This window comes from Hypomesus transpacificus, chromosome 10 (assembly GCF_021917145.1).
Source record: "Hypomesus transpacificus isolate Combined female chromosome 10, fHypTra1, whole genome shotgun sequence".
NCBI lineage: Eukaryota > Metazoa > Chordata > Actinopteri > Osmeriformes > Osmeridae > Hypomesus > Hypomesus transpacificus.
Window position 1 is genome coordinate 453424 of NC_061069.1, and position 12994 is coordinate 466417.

Here is a 12994-nt window from a genome sequence, read left to right on the forward strand (position 1 = left end):
GTGTATAGCTAAACAGGTAACGTAGTCTTTGCCAAGACACAGCATACTTTTCACCACAATTAATGTTTCCAGTTAATTAGTTAGTCAACTAATCGTTTAATAAGGGGCTATAGCTGACTAGCCATCTAGCTAACCCTATTTCACTTGTGTTTGCTAATTGTGGAGGACGGCAACTTTTAGGTAACCAGTAGGCCTAGTACACGTATGTATAGTTATTATATATATCTGCTATACCTGCTGCCAATTATCATTAGCATAGCCTTACCCCCAAATGCTTCAAGTTTTAAGTTGAATCTTTTGACGCAAACAGCATACTTCACCTAGGCAAACAGCTTGCATTGAACTGTTATGTTTTTGCCTTTTTGTTCTTTTGAACACAAAAAAAATGTTTGCGATTTCGTTGTATTAGCAGGGGCGGATTTACCCATTAGGCAAAGTAGGCAACCGCCTGGGGCCCCCAGCTGCCAGGGGGCCCCTTGAACGACTCCATACAAATACTATATGATCAATAATAACTATAATAAAAATACAAATCAATTAAAAGTCAAATTAAAATGTTCCCCAAAAGTAACAACAAAGTACCAACAGAGCGTTTATTATATTTGTGTCAACGCAGGCTTCCCCTTCCACCCCATTCTACTGTGGACTATTCCATCGATTGCAGCAACTGCGCAGCAAAGCACGTCATTTCAGTTGGTAAATACGAGACAGTAGAAGAGTGAAGTGAATGCAAAAAAACATTCGCTAAATCAAACGCAACTCCCCGAGCGGAGCACTAAAGAGAGTAAACAAGTAGTTGCCAACTGAAACTACTGAAGGAAAAGTCATTTTTCACTCCACTGGTATCCAATGATGCGGTAGCTAGCACAAGTGCTGCTCAGTGAAGTTTGGCTAGCAACAGCAGCTGTAGGCTAGCTTTCTCGTTGCACAATTTATTGGGGTCAGCTTCTCCACGCAGGTCTCTATACTGAGACAAAATTTGGCATTGTTACTGACAATGATCGCTTCCAGCAAACTTTTTTTGAATTAGCCATTTAGCCCCTAAATAAAATATCAAGCTTATTTAAGTTTTTGGGGGTATATTTTCAATCAGCAGATGGTTTGAATCGCGATTCCATCTGAAATACTGCCGGTGACAATATTGTACAATAGCTTTGTTCAAAGGGGGTTCTTAATGAATTAATGCAATATGAGCAGGCCAAATGCTTGAAAATATCGCAAGAAGGGAAAAACTTAGTGTCATAGAGGTTAGCACCGTTTTACACCGGATTGCCCAATATTTTCGTTTGATCCAACTTTTCAACTGAGGCGGCTGTAGCTTCCCTCTTGCAGGGGAAATGAGAAGACAACCGTTTTATTCTACGCTTCACTTTTTGTATTTTGAATTGTAAATGAGCAGCAACAAATGTATAGTTTTAAATCTATGCAATCTCCATAAATAGTAATGGCATATGCATTTTATATACAAAATATAGAAATATCAGTTGTAAAATTACAGTTAATAAACTGACCCTTCTACAACCGACGCTAGCAAGCACACCCTACAATTTAGAAATTGTAGGGTGTGATTATTATTATTATTATATTAATAATTATGATTGAAACGAGTGAGAATAGGAGTAAAGGGGGCCCCATGCCTGTCTTCGTCTGGGGCCCCCAAATCACTAAATCCGCCACTGTGTATTAGGCAGCCATGATCAAAGTTTTAACAAGCTTGTGTCTGTTAATGTGAAACGACAGAGAAAATAAATCGCCTACTCCCAAATGTAAAAGTATTGCGAAGTAGCCTAATCTATATTTTTCTAAAGTATCTTTAATCCGATTATTTTTTTTTGCCAGTAACGTTACGGATTAGTTACAGTTACAATTATTTTGTAATCAGATTACAGTAATCCAATTAGGCTACTTCTTGTCATCCGTTACTCCCCATCCCTGCAAACTGTGCACTCAGCTCCAATGCAGAAACACATGATCTTTTCACCAAAATCCTTGTCTAACCTACACACAAACAGTATTGAAAGTCCCCTCAATTAGTCCTACAACATAATAATGGAGAAAACACAAAACTAATATTGTCATTAATTTATCTGCAATAAACCTTTAAATATGGGTGCGATTTATTGGGTACATTTAAAGTATAGGCTACATATTCCATACCTTCTCTCCCTTGGTGGAGCCCTTTCGGTAATTGTTTACACCTGCTGATGAGTTCATGGTTCAAGTTCGGTCCCTGTAAGGGTAAAAATGTTAAGCAGTGGAGCTGTGTCTTAATCTCCTCAAAATGCACTCATGTGAAATAGACAGCGCGCGCGCTCTCTCTCTCTCTCTCTCTCTCTCTCTCTCTCTCTCTCTCTCTCTCTCTCTCTCTCTCTCTCTCTCTCTCTCTCTCTCTCTCTCTCGTGCAGACACAAATACTCCAGTAATTTTCTCCCCATGACACCTTACTTCTCTAATCCCCAAATCCTCGCTGGTAATATCTAGGCTGTGTTGTTATAACAATGAATCTCACTTGTCGATGTAGCCTAGATGACCGTTGCCTTGAATCCCTGTATTGCTGAGTGGCTTTTGAAAAAAGTTTATCCTTACCGACAGTAACAGGTAAAAGTACGAGTATTAAAAGTAAGAATGGAAAATCAACATCCATCTCATCTCAGCAAAAGAAGCGTCCCCAATTTCTAAGACCCTAGAGGTTGGTGGAAAAAAGGGGGGGAACTCAACTAGAACCTGGGACAGTAGTTAACCAGACATGGGTTGAAGGCACCCCTATGTTAACCTCAATGTTTGCGGTTAACATAGGTTTATTCATACAGGTATACCTATTAGTGACAAGGAATTATATTTAGGAAGCACAGGATTCAAACAAAAACAAAAAAGCAGAAAACACTTGATTAGTCACTAATACAAAATTCTGAAGCAAATCTTAACCACTTCATGTCCAAGGACTTACCAGATCAAATTGTAAAGCCAACAAAAGGAAATGGCGAACGAAAAAGTAATGAGCATGAGAGTGGCAATGCATTGATTCAATTACACGTAATACACCGACAGATTTATTTGTCCCTTTTGTGTGAATATACTATTAGAGGGATATTCCATTATGCCCCCTGGACTGTACATTCATCAAAAAACCTTTGGATAGTTATCCAGCAAGTGTTTGAGTGTATTTGAATAGAGCTCTGTAGGGGAGACTTTGACCTGAACAGGAGTAATAACAGTGTGTAGCTCCTGTGAAATGCCTCATGAAAAGAGCGAATGTGTGTGAGGGAATGTGGCAGTAAAAACAAGCTTTCAGATCCGTGCAATTGACAGCAGAATGTGGGCTACGGGCACCAAAGAGTACGATAGGGAGCAAGCCTCTGATGCACATTCAGTCTCGCTTGCTAGTCATTTAGTTGGGTTAATTAATTTGTAACACTCCCATATCTGCTTTCACCACTGTTTCCATTAAGGGAAGTGTTATAATTATAGCTCTTCCTCCCAGAGGGAACTGGCTACATGTTCTATGCCTTTAAAGATACTGATGCTTTTCATCTGCTACTTACTGATCATGGATACAGTGTTACTGCAGTCGGCTAAGATATCAGTAGACTGATATGACAAAGCATCAGCATTCCAAAGTTCCTGTTGTCGATAAAAGCTTTTCCTGTCAGAATGCAGTCGAGTGTCCCATAACTGCTCAACCATTCTCCAAGGATGGCCAGTGTGCTATCTCAAGCAATGCTGACTATGCATAGTAGACAATGTCAAAGGAAAGACATTTTATATTTAACAAAGGTATTTTTTACAATACATGCAATTGTTTGAAAAGTGTCAATTATCCAGTGTTTTTTCATTCCGGACCCATCCATTTATTGTACTATACAACATTGTGGTTATCTAATAAGCGACATGTAACTTCACAGCAAAAGCAACCAATGTATTGTTGGGACTGGATGGTGGGCTTGGATTTTAACTGCTTGTTGTGCCTATACAGTCTTTTTATTAGCTTTTGCCATGTCCACTTACCCCTTTGAGAGGATAGACCCCACCCCCCACCATCGGAAAATTCTGTATCCTTATTACCATGAAGATCATGTTTCTTATAGTTTGGGTACAAACGTGAATGAGTTGTAAAAATGCATTTGATGCATAGATATTTTTACACTGCAATTCCACCTCTGAAAACAGATCTGAGAGCGGCAGTCAAATTTCAGTTGTCTTAAGTAGAATGTAAAAAGTTAACCATGGGGTATCTTAATAATCAAGTTCACTTTGGTTCCAGGCAGATGTTATGTGATGGAGATCTGGATCTTAGGGGTTTTGTGTTGAGCTATTGTTCTGCGGACAGATGGAGTCTAAAAGTGGGAGTAGAGAAGGGAACAACTGTGCTTGTATTTCATTTAAGTTCAGTGCCTTGTGTTTAATTGCTTTAAACACAGTTGCATGTCAAGGAAGCAGGAGGGGTGGAGGTACACTAAAAGCAAATGCCACATAATGGATAGAATCATCCACACTGCATAAGAACAGACTGCAGAAAGAAGAATGAGACATTAAGAATGCAAACCCATTCATTTTGAACAGAAATTGAAAAAGTTCTGTTCTTCCATTATAGAAATTACGAGAACATGGTTGGCTAACACTTACGTAACCTTTTTCTCTCTCTTTCTTTCTATCTTTCTTTCTTTCTTTCTTTCTTTCTTACACACACACATACACACACACACGCATATTCTGTATTATTAGTTTGCATCAGCTTCAACAGCAGGTCCAGCCTCCAGCCACTTTACCTCTAACGAAGGACAAAAACAACATAAGACTTCCTGGGGTGTATGCACACAAGCGCACACATATGCACCAACACACACACACACCACACAAACATCTTGTGTTAACCATAATGTGGTTAACAACACAAGTCCATACAGCTATTACAATTGAATCTGTATGTTTTCTATGACAGGTATATATGGGATTTACAGCTCAGTGACCAGTGCATGAACAAGAGACAATTAATCTACGTCTGTAGATACAGATTCACATTTTCAGAAAGAAGAGTGTGTTAGTGAATATAAACACTGCCACCAGGGGATAATATAGATTAGTGTTCCCTGCAGGGATACCTCATTGAAGGTAAGGGGCATGCACTGTTATGGAACACAATAAAGTAATAATCAAAAACTGGATTTTTGTTTCAGTTTTTGTTGATACCCTGTGTCACTACAATTATTGATTTTGACTGATTTATTGGTTCATGGAATTCCCAAATTATAATTAAAATAATAATATTTATAATGCACTTTATATTAACTAAAATCTTAAAGTCTCAAAATTGTCTCTGTTGTCACTGTATTAAAGAGATAGGGGAAAGATGCATCACTCTGCTGGTTTTTAATGGTGTCACTCATTGATGAGGGATGTGTGGTACCAGATTACAGAAGGAAAAAATAAAGCAAAACTACTTGAAATTGACACCAACTTGTATTGTGCCATGTTTTATAGTCAACATAGGAACTTCAAAGAAGCCAGCCAGGATATGGCTTTAGTGTGCACTGTTTGTCTTTTCTGTGCATTATTGTGCTACTGGGTTCAGTGTTTTATGTCATGCCATGTTTTGTGAGGGGCTTTGGAAACAACTGCGTTTAAACCATTTAAAACACACAGAAAATCAATAGCTGTCATGGGTAGTTTTCAGTATTGATAAAGTTCACTGTGGATCTATCAGTGATTTGCTGGTTACGGCCTTGAGCCAGGAGATGGTCTACTGTACAGTATGGTCTAAAGATGAGGAATGAGGGATTATATCTGACCTGAAAATCAGACCTCCCTCCACACATACACACACACACTAACACACACACAGAGGCACAAACACACACACGTACACGCAGATCAACACTCACACTGGAATTTCCTATTAATTTAACACTACAGCAGCACAGTAAGCCATGTGTTTTATGTGGAGAAGTTAGGCTGTGGCCATTCAAATTGCTAATTTCCGCAGAAAAACTGTAAACACACACACATGGTAACACAGGTACATTTGAAGTGCTCTGAACCCAGTTACTCGTTATTCATCATCAAAGCCCTTGTTTCTGTGTGTTTGTTTCCTGACAGGGTGAGAAGGATTATTCATCGCTGTGGGGGGGGGGGACACTCTAGTATATTTAGCAATGGTGCATTGTTTGGTTGGTCTCTTTGAAAAACAGGGGATTTAGGATGTACAGTATGTTTCATGGTACCCAACCACACCCCACTTTGATTGTACAATTAATTAATAGTACAATACCTTTACTAGTTTGTGGTTATCACTAGATCAAATGCCAAACCAACAGTGCTGTACCAGTATATTATTAATAAAACAGCACTGTGGTTTGTTTTGTGCTGTAAATGCAATTATTTTGAGAAATTGTTGTACGTCATCTGAGAACTACCAGAGTAATGCAGGTTCACCTTGTCAGGTGTTCTACACTGTGGTTACAATATGTTCAGTGTGTCTGCTGTATTCGGTTCCATTGTTCTTTGTACTTTGCCAGGCAGAAGATACTTGTCTGTTCTATGGAATTGATAATGCTTTCTGTCAGAGCTTTGGGCCAACAAGATATTTTCACTTGGGCTCATATTTACGATTTCAAAGAGCCCAGGATTTGCAGAGTTTTTTTTTGTTGAGAAATTGGAACAGACAATAATCCATATACCATTCTCCCTTTCTGTATTTCTCTCTCTTTCTCTCTCGCTCTCTTTCTCTCCCTATCCCCCAGCAATGTGCCTCCTTCTAACACTGGCTTGGAATGGATTTCGAATCCTGTGTGGTAAACCTTGGCCATAACCATAGAAATTTCTGTCAATGTCGAAGACATTGAACATCCATAGCAGGTTGATAGTTCCTGCAATCCTTTCACCTACCTCATCAAACTTTGAACAGATCCCCAAGTTGCAAATAGAGTTCTGGCAATTCCCTAATGGACCTGGATGGCATGGTTTATTCATGAGTCTCTTAATCAGCCCAGTTCTTTAATTTTGGCATAGTTTTCACACAGCCATTGTTGGTTCACAGTACCTACCCCATTCCATCAGAGACCCACTTCAAAGTTGAATGGGCACCTGAAAGTATGACTTAACTAGTGAGTGTTTTTGGATAGCTTGAATGTGAGACCCTGGTGAACTCATTCAGTCAGACACCTGCATCTTAATTTACACTTCAAGGCAGCTGGGTTTGTATTGATGCTTTTGTTAGGCTAAATATCCAGTGATATCTTTGACAGAATTATCCAATCACAACTACAATAGTGGATTGTACATGCTCATCTGTATGCCATCTCTTCCTGGATTTGTGTTGTTCACTGACCTAAGGTAAAAAGATCCACCTTAATTCTACCACTACAATGGGCGCTTATATATTTGTATTTATTGTGCAATTGGGAAACTATAGGATTGCAGGTTCTGATAGTCATTACCTGGACAATATCAAATTATCAATATTAATTGTTGAAACGTATGAGATAGGTAGCTACAGCTTAAAGGGCCTGTACATGTTGACCTAGTAAATAGTAGTTCAAGTAGTCGACTCATCTACTACGTGGTCTCATCTCCTCTGGTCTTATCTCCTCTGGTCTCATCTCCTCTGATGCAGATTATGTCGTTACTGGAGAGTGAAGATTTTTGTATTTTTTTCTAACATAGTGTTACGTGGGACTATCATCTGTGTTTGAGATTTTAATAAGAGTGTGTGAAACTTTCATCCCATTACTGTTAAGTTGGAGAGTTTTTACCTCTTGCTCAAACCTTAAATCCAACTAACCGGTTTGATTTTGCAGATTGCTTGCCTCCTGAGAATGCCGTAGTGAATTATTGACTGCCTCTTCGCTTCACACGACAGTATCTCAGTTTCAGCACAGATATTTAAGACAGCCCCACAAGTTATCCTATCAAAAGGTGATTTTGGATATTAACAACTCATCTGGACCCCTTAAAATCACAGGCCGTAGATAGGCTACTGTATGCTACTTAGAGAAAAGTTGATTACAGCAACAAATAAATTGACAAATACTGTCAAAGTTACTGACAAACTGGCCACAAATGTCAACTAATGCCATGGTCAATGTAGTTTTCTTACATTCTGGGGGCAATCCACAAAAATTATTTTGAGACATTTGTTGTCTTTGACATTTATATTTATGCCCATCCAACACAAAGCTTTACTTCACTTCCCTACATGTTGTACGTTTTTCTGTGTAAGCCCTAAGCCACATCTTGGCCAATGCCATGCTGACTGGTTTGTGTGTCTCCAGAATCCATTACTGAACTTGTGCTTGTGAATCTCTTGTACGCACAGACAAAGTAAAACCACTCACCCAGTACATCTTAAAAATAACCAAGAGAACCCAAAGCTGTGTGGACAATTCCTGTGAATTGAGATGGAAAGTTTCATTCTATGCACAGTTCCTGTTACAGCTCTTAGAAGAAGCCTTGAAGGCCCCATTACTGTCCTGACCAACCATAAAACACTTTAGTGTTTAATTGTGTTAGGGCCCCATGGAAACTTTTCCCTTTGACTGATAGGTAAAGAGGCACCCTGTGACCTCTTACTAAGAAGCACTGACTGTCACTATTTCTCAGATTTTAGTCTACTTCAGTAAAGGGAGAGTAGAAGATGGAATTAACAGACTGTTTGCAAAATTACATTGTTTTGTGAAATATTAAATATTTCAGTTGACACAGTCTCACAACAAATTGTAATGATTTTATTGGCGAAAAAACTAAAGGCATGACAATAAAAAGATAAGAAAGGACAGTTCATGATAGTTTATGATTTCATGTGTTGTATTATGTTATAAGCATTGTCATAATTGTCATTGTCTCTCTCAACATGGTCCTTACTGCTTAGATTACACTCACTGTGGACAAGTAGATGCAAAAACAGAAAAAGCAAGTAAGGTAAAGGTGTTGACATCATTTAAAAATGTTCTGTAATCTTACAACCTTATATTACATAACATGTCAGTCATTGTCAATAGTAATGGTATCCATAGTTTTAGCAAAATTATAAACAGATGTCCTCTCATTTTACAAGAAGTATGTCTACAGTACTGTTAGGATGATGTCAGTCGGTGGCCGGAAAGATGCACAACAATTAAAAAGAGTTTTGGATTTGGTTTATTAGAACAAGCTCAGAATCATGTAACCAGTTGAAGCAGAGTTGTCAGACGAGTGAGGCCGTGGGTTGCAAGTGGCCTTATATAAAATAAATTGACAAGTTCAAATATAGTTTCCACAGAATTTTTCCTTACAGGGCACAGCATGTGGTCAGCAAGTTTGTATACTTAAAAGACTACACCTGACAATATCGTAACTCGAAGCATAGTTTCTCCTCACTGACTCCTGTCAGTCTGAACAAGTGAGGCCTATTTCCATATTTCTGGCTACAGTGGGCTGAACAGCATGACCTCTTGACCTAAGGAGGAAATAATTCTCTCTCACACAAAAACTGCTTATCAGGTGCATTGTTTTTGTCTCTATATTTCAAGTATTGGGTTGAGTTGGGTTTGTCTGTCAATAGGTGAGCTATAAAATGAAAGCTTGGTGTGCTACAAAGACAAAGTGAATCATTGTCCCTTCAGTCCAGTCATTGAGTTGTTTTAATATTCTCAAATATCATTGCACTGTGTATTCAAAAAAGTAATTGTTGCTAGGAGGATGTGAGAATTTTTATGATCCAGCTTTTATGGAAGTCTCCAGTTCAATTATAAGAAAAGGTCAACATTTATAACAAGAAATCTCATTCAGATGTTGATAAAAACTAACAATGAGGACATTATTATCTAATTGGACCCATGAAAAATAAATCTATCTGTTAGAATGGCAAGATGCTACTATCTGGTAAAAACTAACTACATGATTTAAAATAAATGATCACTTTCTATTCCAGATACAGCGTCAACTTTCCATACAGACAGACAGAACAATTTAATCATCCATTTCTGAAAAATTATCTTTGGCTAAATCAGGTTCCATGAAGTACAAATTAAAATGTCATGTTGCATGCAATGTTGCATTATCCCACCAGGGGAAATTTGGTTGCATCCAGGTATAAAAAACACATTTAATCCATAATAATTACAACATGAAAGACAGCATACCAAACAAAACACAAAGACAACCATACAATACGGGACAGTGACATATAATTTCATGTGAAGACTAAAGAAAAAGAAAAAAAGAGGAGAGGGGCGGAGCTGTCAACTGATCACCACCTGGTGGTGAGTTGGCTTCGATGGTGGGGGAGGACGCCGGTCAGGCCTGGCAGGCCCAAACGTAATGTGAGGGTCTGCTGGGAACGTCTGGCGGAACCCTCTGTCAGAAGGAGCTTCAACTCCCACCTCCGGGAGAGCTTCGATCATGTCTCGGGGGGGGCCGGGGACATTGAGTCCGAATGGGCCATGTTCCGGGCCTCCATTGTTGAAGCGGCTGACCGGAGCTGCGGCCGCAGGGCGGTCGGTGCATGTCGCGGCGGTAACCCTCGGACCCGGTGGTGGACTCCGGAGGTGAGGGATGCCGTCAAGCTGAAGAAGGAGGCCTATCGGACTTTATTGGCTGGTAGGACTCCAGAGGCAGCTGATGTGTACCGACAGGCCAAGCGGAACGCGGCTTTGGCGGTCGCGGAGGCAAAAACCCGGGCATGGGAGGAGTTCGGCGAGGCCATGGAGAATGACTTCCGAACGGCTTCAAAAAGGTTCTGGACCGCCATCCGGCGGCTCGGGAGGGGGAAGCAGTGCTCTGTCAACACTGTATACGGTGGGGATGGTGCGCTGCTGACCTCGACGGGGGACGTCCTGGATCGGTGGAAGGAATACTTCGAAGACCTCCTTAATTCCACCAACACGCTTTCCGACGTGGAGGCAGAGTCTGGGGACATCGGGGGGGGCCCTTCTATCTCTGGGGCTGAGGTCGCCGAGGTGGTTGAAAAGCTCCGCGGTGGCAGGGCCCCTGGGGTGGATGAGGTCCGCCCGGAGTTCCTTAAGGCTCTGGATGTTGTAGGGCTGTCTTGGTTGACACGACTCTGCAACATCGCGTGGACATCGGGGACAGTGCCTCTGGACTGGCAGACCGGGGTGGTGGTTCCCCTCTTTAAAAAGGGGGACCGGAGGGTGTGCTCCAACTTTAGGGGGATCACACTCCTCAGCCTCCCTGGGAAAGTCTATTCAGGGGTCCTGGAGAGGAGGGTCCGTCGGATTGTCGAACCTCGGATTCAGGAGGAGCAATGTGGTTTTCGTCCTGGCCGTGGAACAGTGGACCAGCTTTATACCCTCCGCGGAGTCCTGGAGGGTACATGGGAGTTCGCCCAACCAGTCTACACATGTTTTGTGGATTTGGAAAAGGCGTTCGACCGTGTCCCTCGGGGGCTCATGTGGGGGGTGCTCCGAGAGTACGGGGTACCGGATTTCCTGATCGGGGCTGTCCGGTCCCTGTACGACCGGTGCCAGAGTTTGGTCCGCATTGCCGGTAGTAAGTCGAACTTGTTTCCGGTGAGGGTTGGACTCCGCCAGGGCTGCCCTATGTCACCGATTCTGTTCATTACCTATATGGACAGAATTTCTAGGCGCAGCCAGGGTGTTGAGGGGGTCCGGTTTGGTGACCTCAGGATCGGGTCGCTGCTTTTTGCGGATGATGTGGTCCTGTTGGCTTCATCGGGCCGTGACCTTCAGCTCTCACTGGAGCGGTTCGCAACCGAATGTGAAGCGGCTGGGATGCGAATCAGCACCTCCAGATCTGAGGCCATGGTAATCGACCGGAAAAGGGTGGAGTGCCATCTCCGGGTCGGGGAGGAGATCCTGAACCAAGCGGAGGAGTTCAAGTATCTCGGGGTCTTGTTCACGAGTGAGGGAAGAATGGAGCGCGAGGTCGACAGGCGGATCGGTGCGGCGTCCGCAGTGATGCGGGCTCTGCATCGGTCCGTCGTGGTGAAGAAGGAGCTGAGTCGAAAGGCGAAGCTCTCTATTTACCAGTCGATCTGCGTTCCTACCCTCACCTATGGTCACGAACTATGGGTAGTGACCGAAAGAACGAGATCGCGAATACAAGCGGCCGAAATGAGCTTTCTCCGTAGGGTGTCCGGGCTCTCCCTTAGAGATAGGGTGAGAAGCTCGGTCATCCGGGAGGGGCTCAGAGTAGAACCGCTGCTCCTCCGCGTCGAGAGGAGCCAGCTGAGGTGGCTCGGGCATCTGATTAGGATGCCTCCTGGACGCCTCCCTGGTGAGGTGTTCCGGGCACGTCCCACTGGGAAGAGGCCCCGGGGAAGACCCAGGACACGCTGGAGGGACTATGTCTCTCAGCTGGCCTGGGAACGCCTTGGGGTCCCCCAGGAAGAGCTGGCGGAAGTGGCCGGGGGGAGGGAAGTCTGGGCCTCCCTGCTTAGGTCGCTGCCCCCGCGACCCGATCCCCGGACAAGCGGCAGATGACGATGACGACGACGACGACTAAAGAAACAAATGACTGAGAGCAAAACATTCTTAGTGCAATCATTTGTGAAAAGTCAGTCTGCTAAATGAAATGCAAACATTTACATTTAGCAGACGCTCTTATCCAGAGCGACTTACAGTAACTACAGGGACATTCCCCCGAGGCAAGTAGGGTGAAGTGCCTTGCCCAAGGACACAACGTAATTTGGCATGGCGGTAAATCGATCCGGCAACCTTCTGATTACTAGCCCGACTCCCTCACCGCTCAGCTATCTGACTCCTAAACAAAGTATTAGAATTTGTTTATCCTATGAGTTAGAATTGTATACATTTATTTTAGATTACATAGGAAGTAGAAGTACATTCTACGTGAAGGCAGAAGTTCAAACTCTCACTGCAGGGGGTGGCCAATACCGTTACAGTAATATGCAAAGGTCAACAGCTGGGCTTTGTTCACCTCAATTTTCACCTAAACTTTGTTGGCCACTCTGTCAAGCCCACTATTTGTTATATAAAGCATGAGACTGATGAAGAAAAGCTCTGTCTGTCTCTTCAGGAAT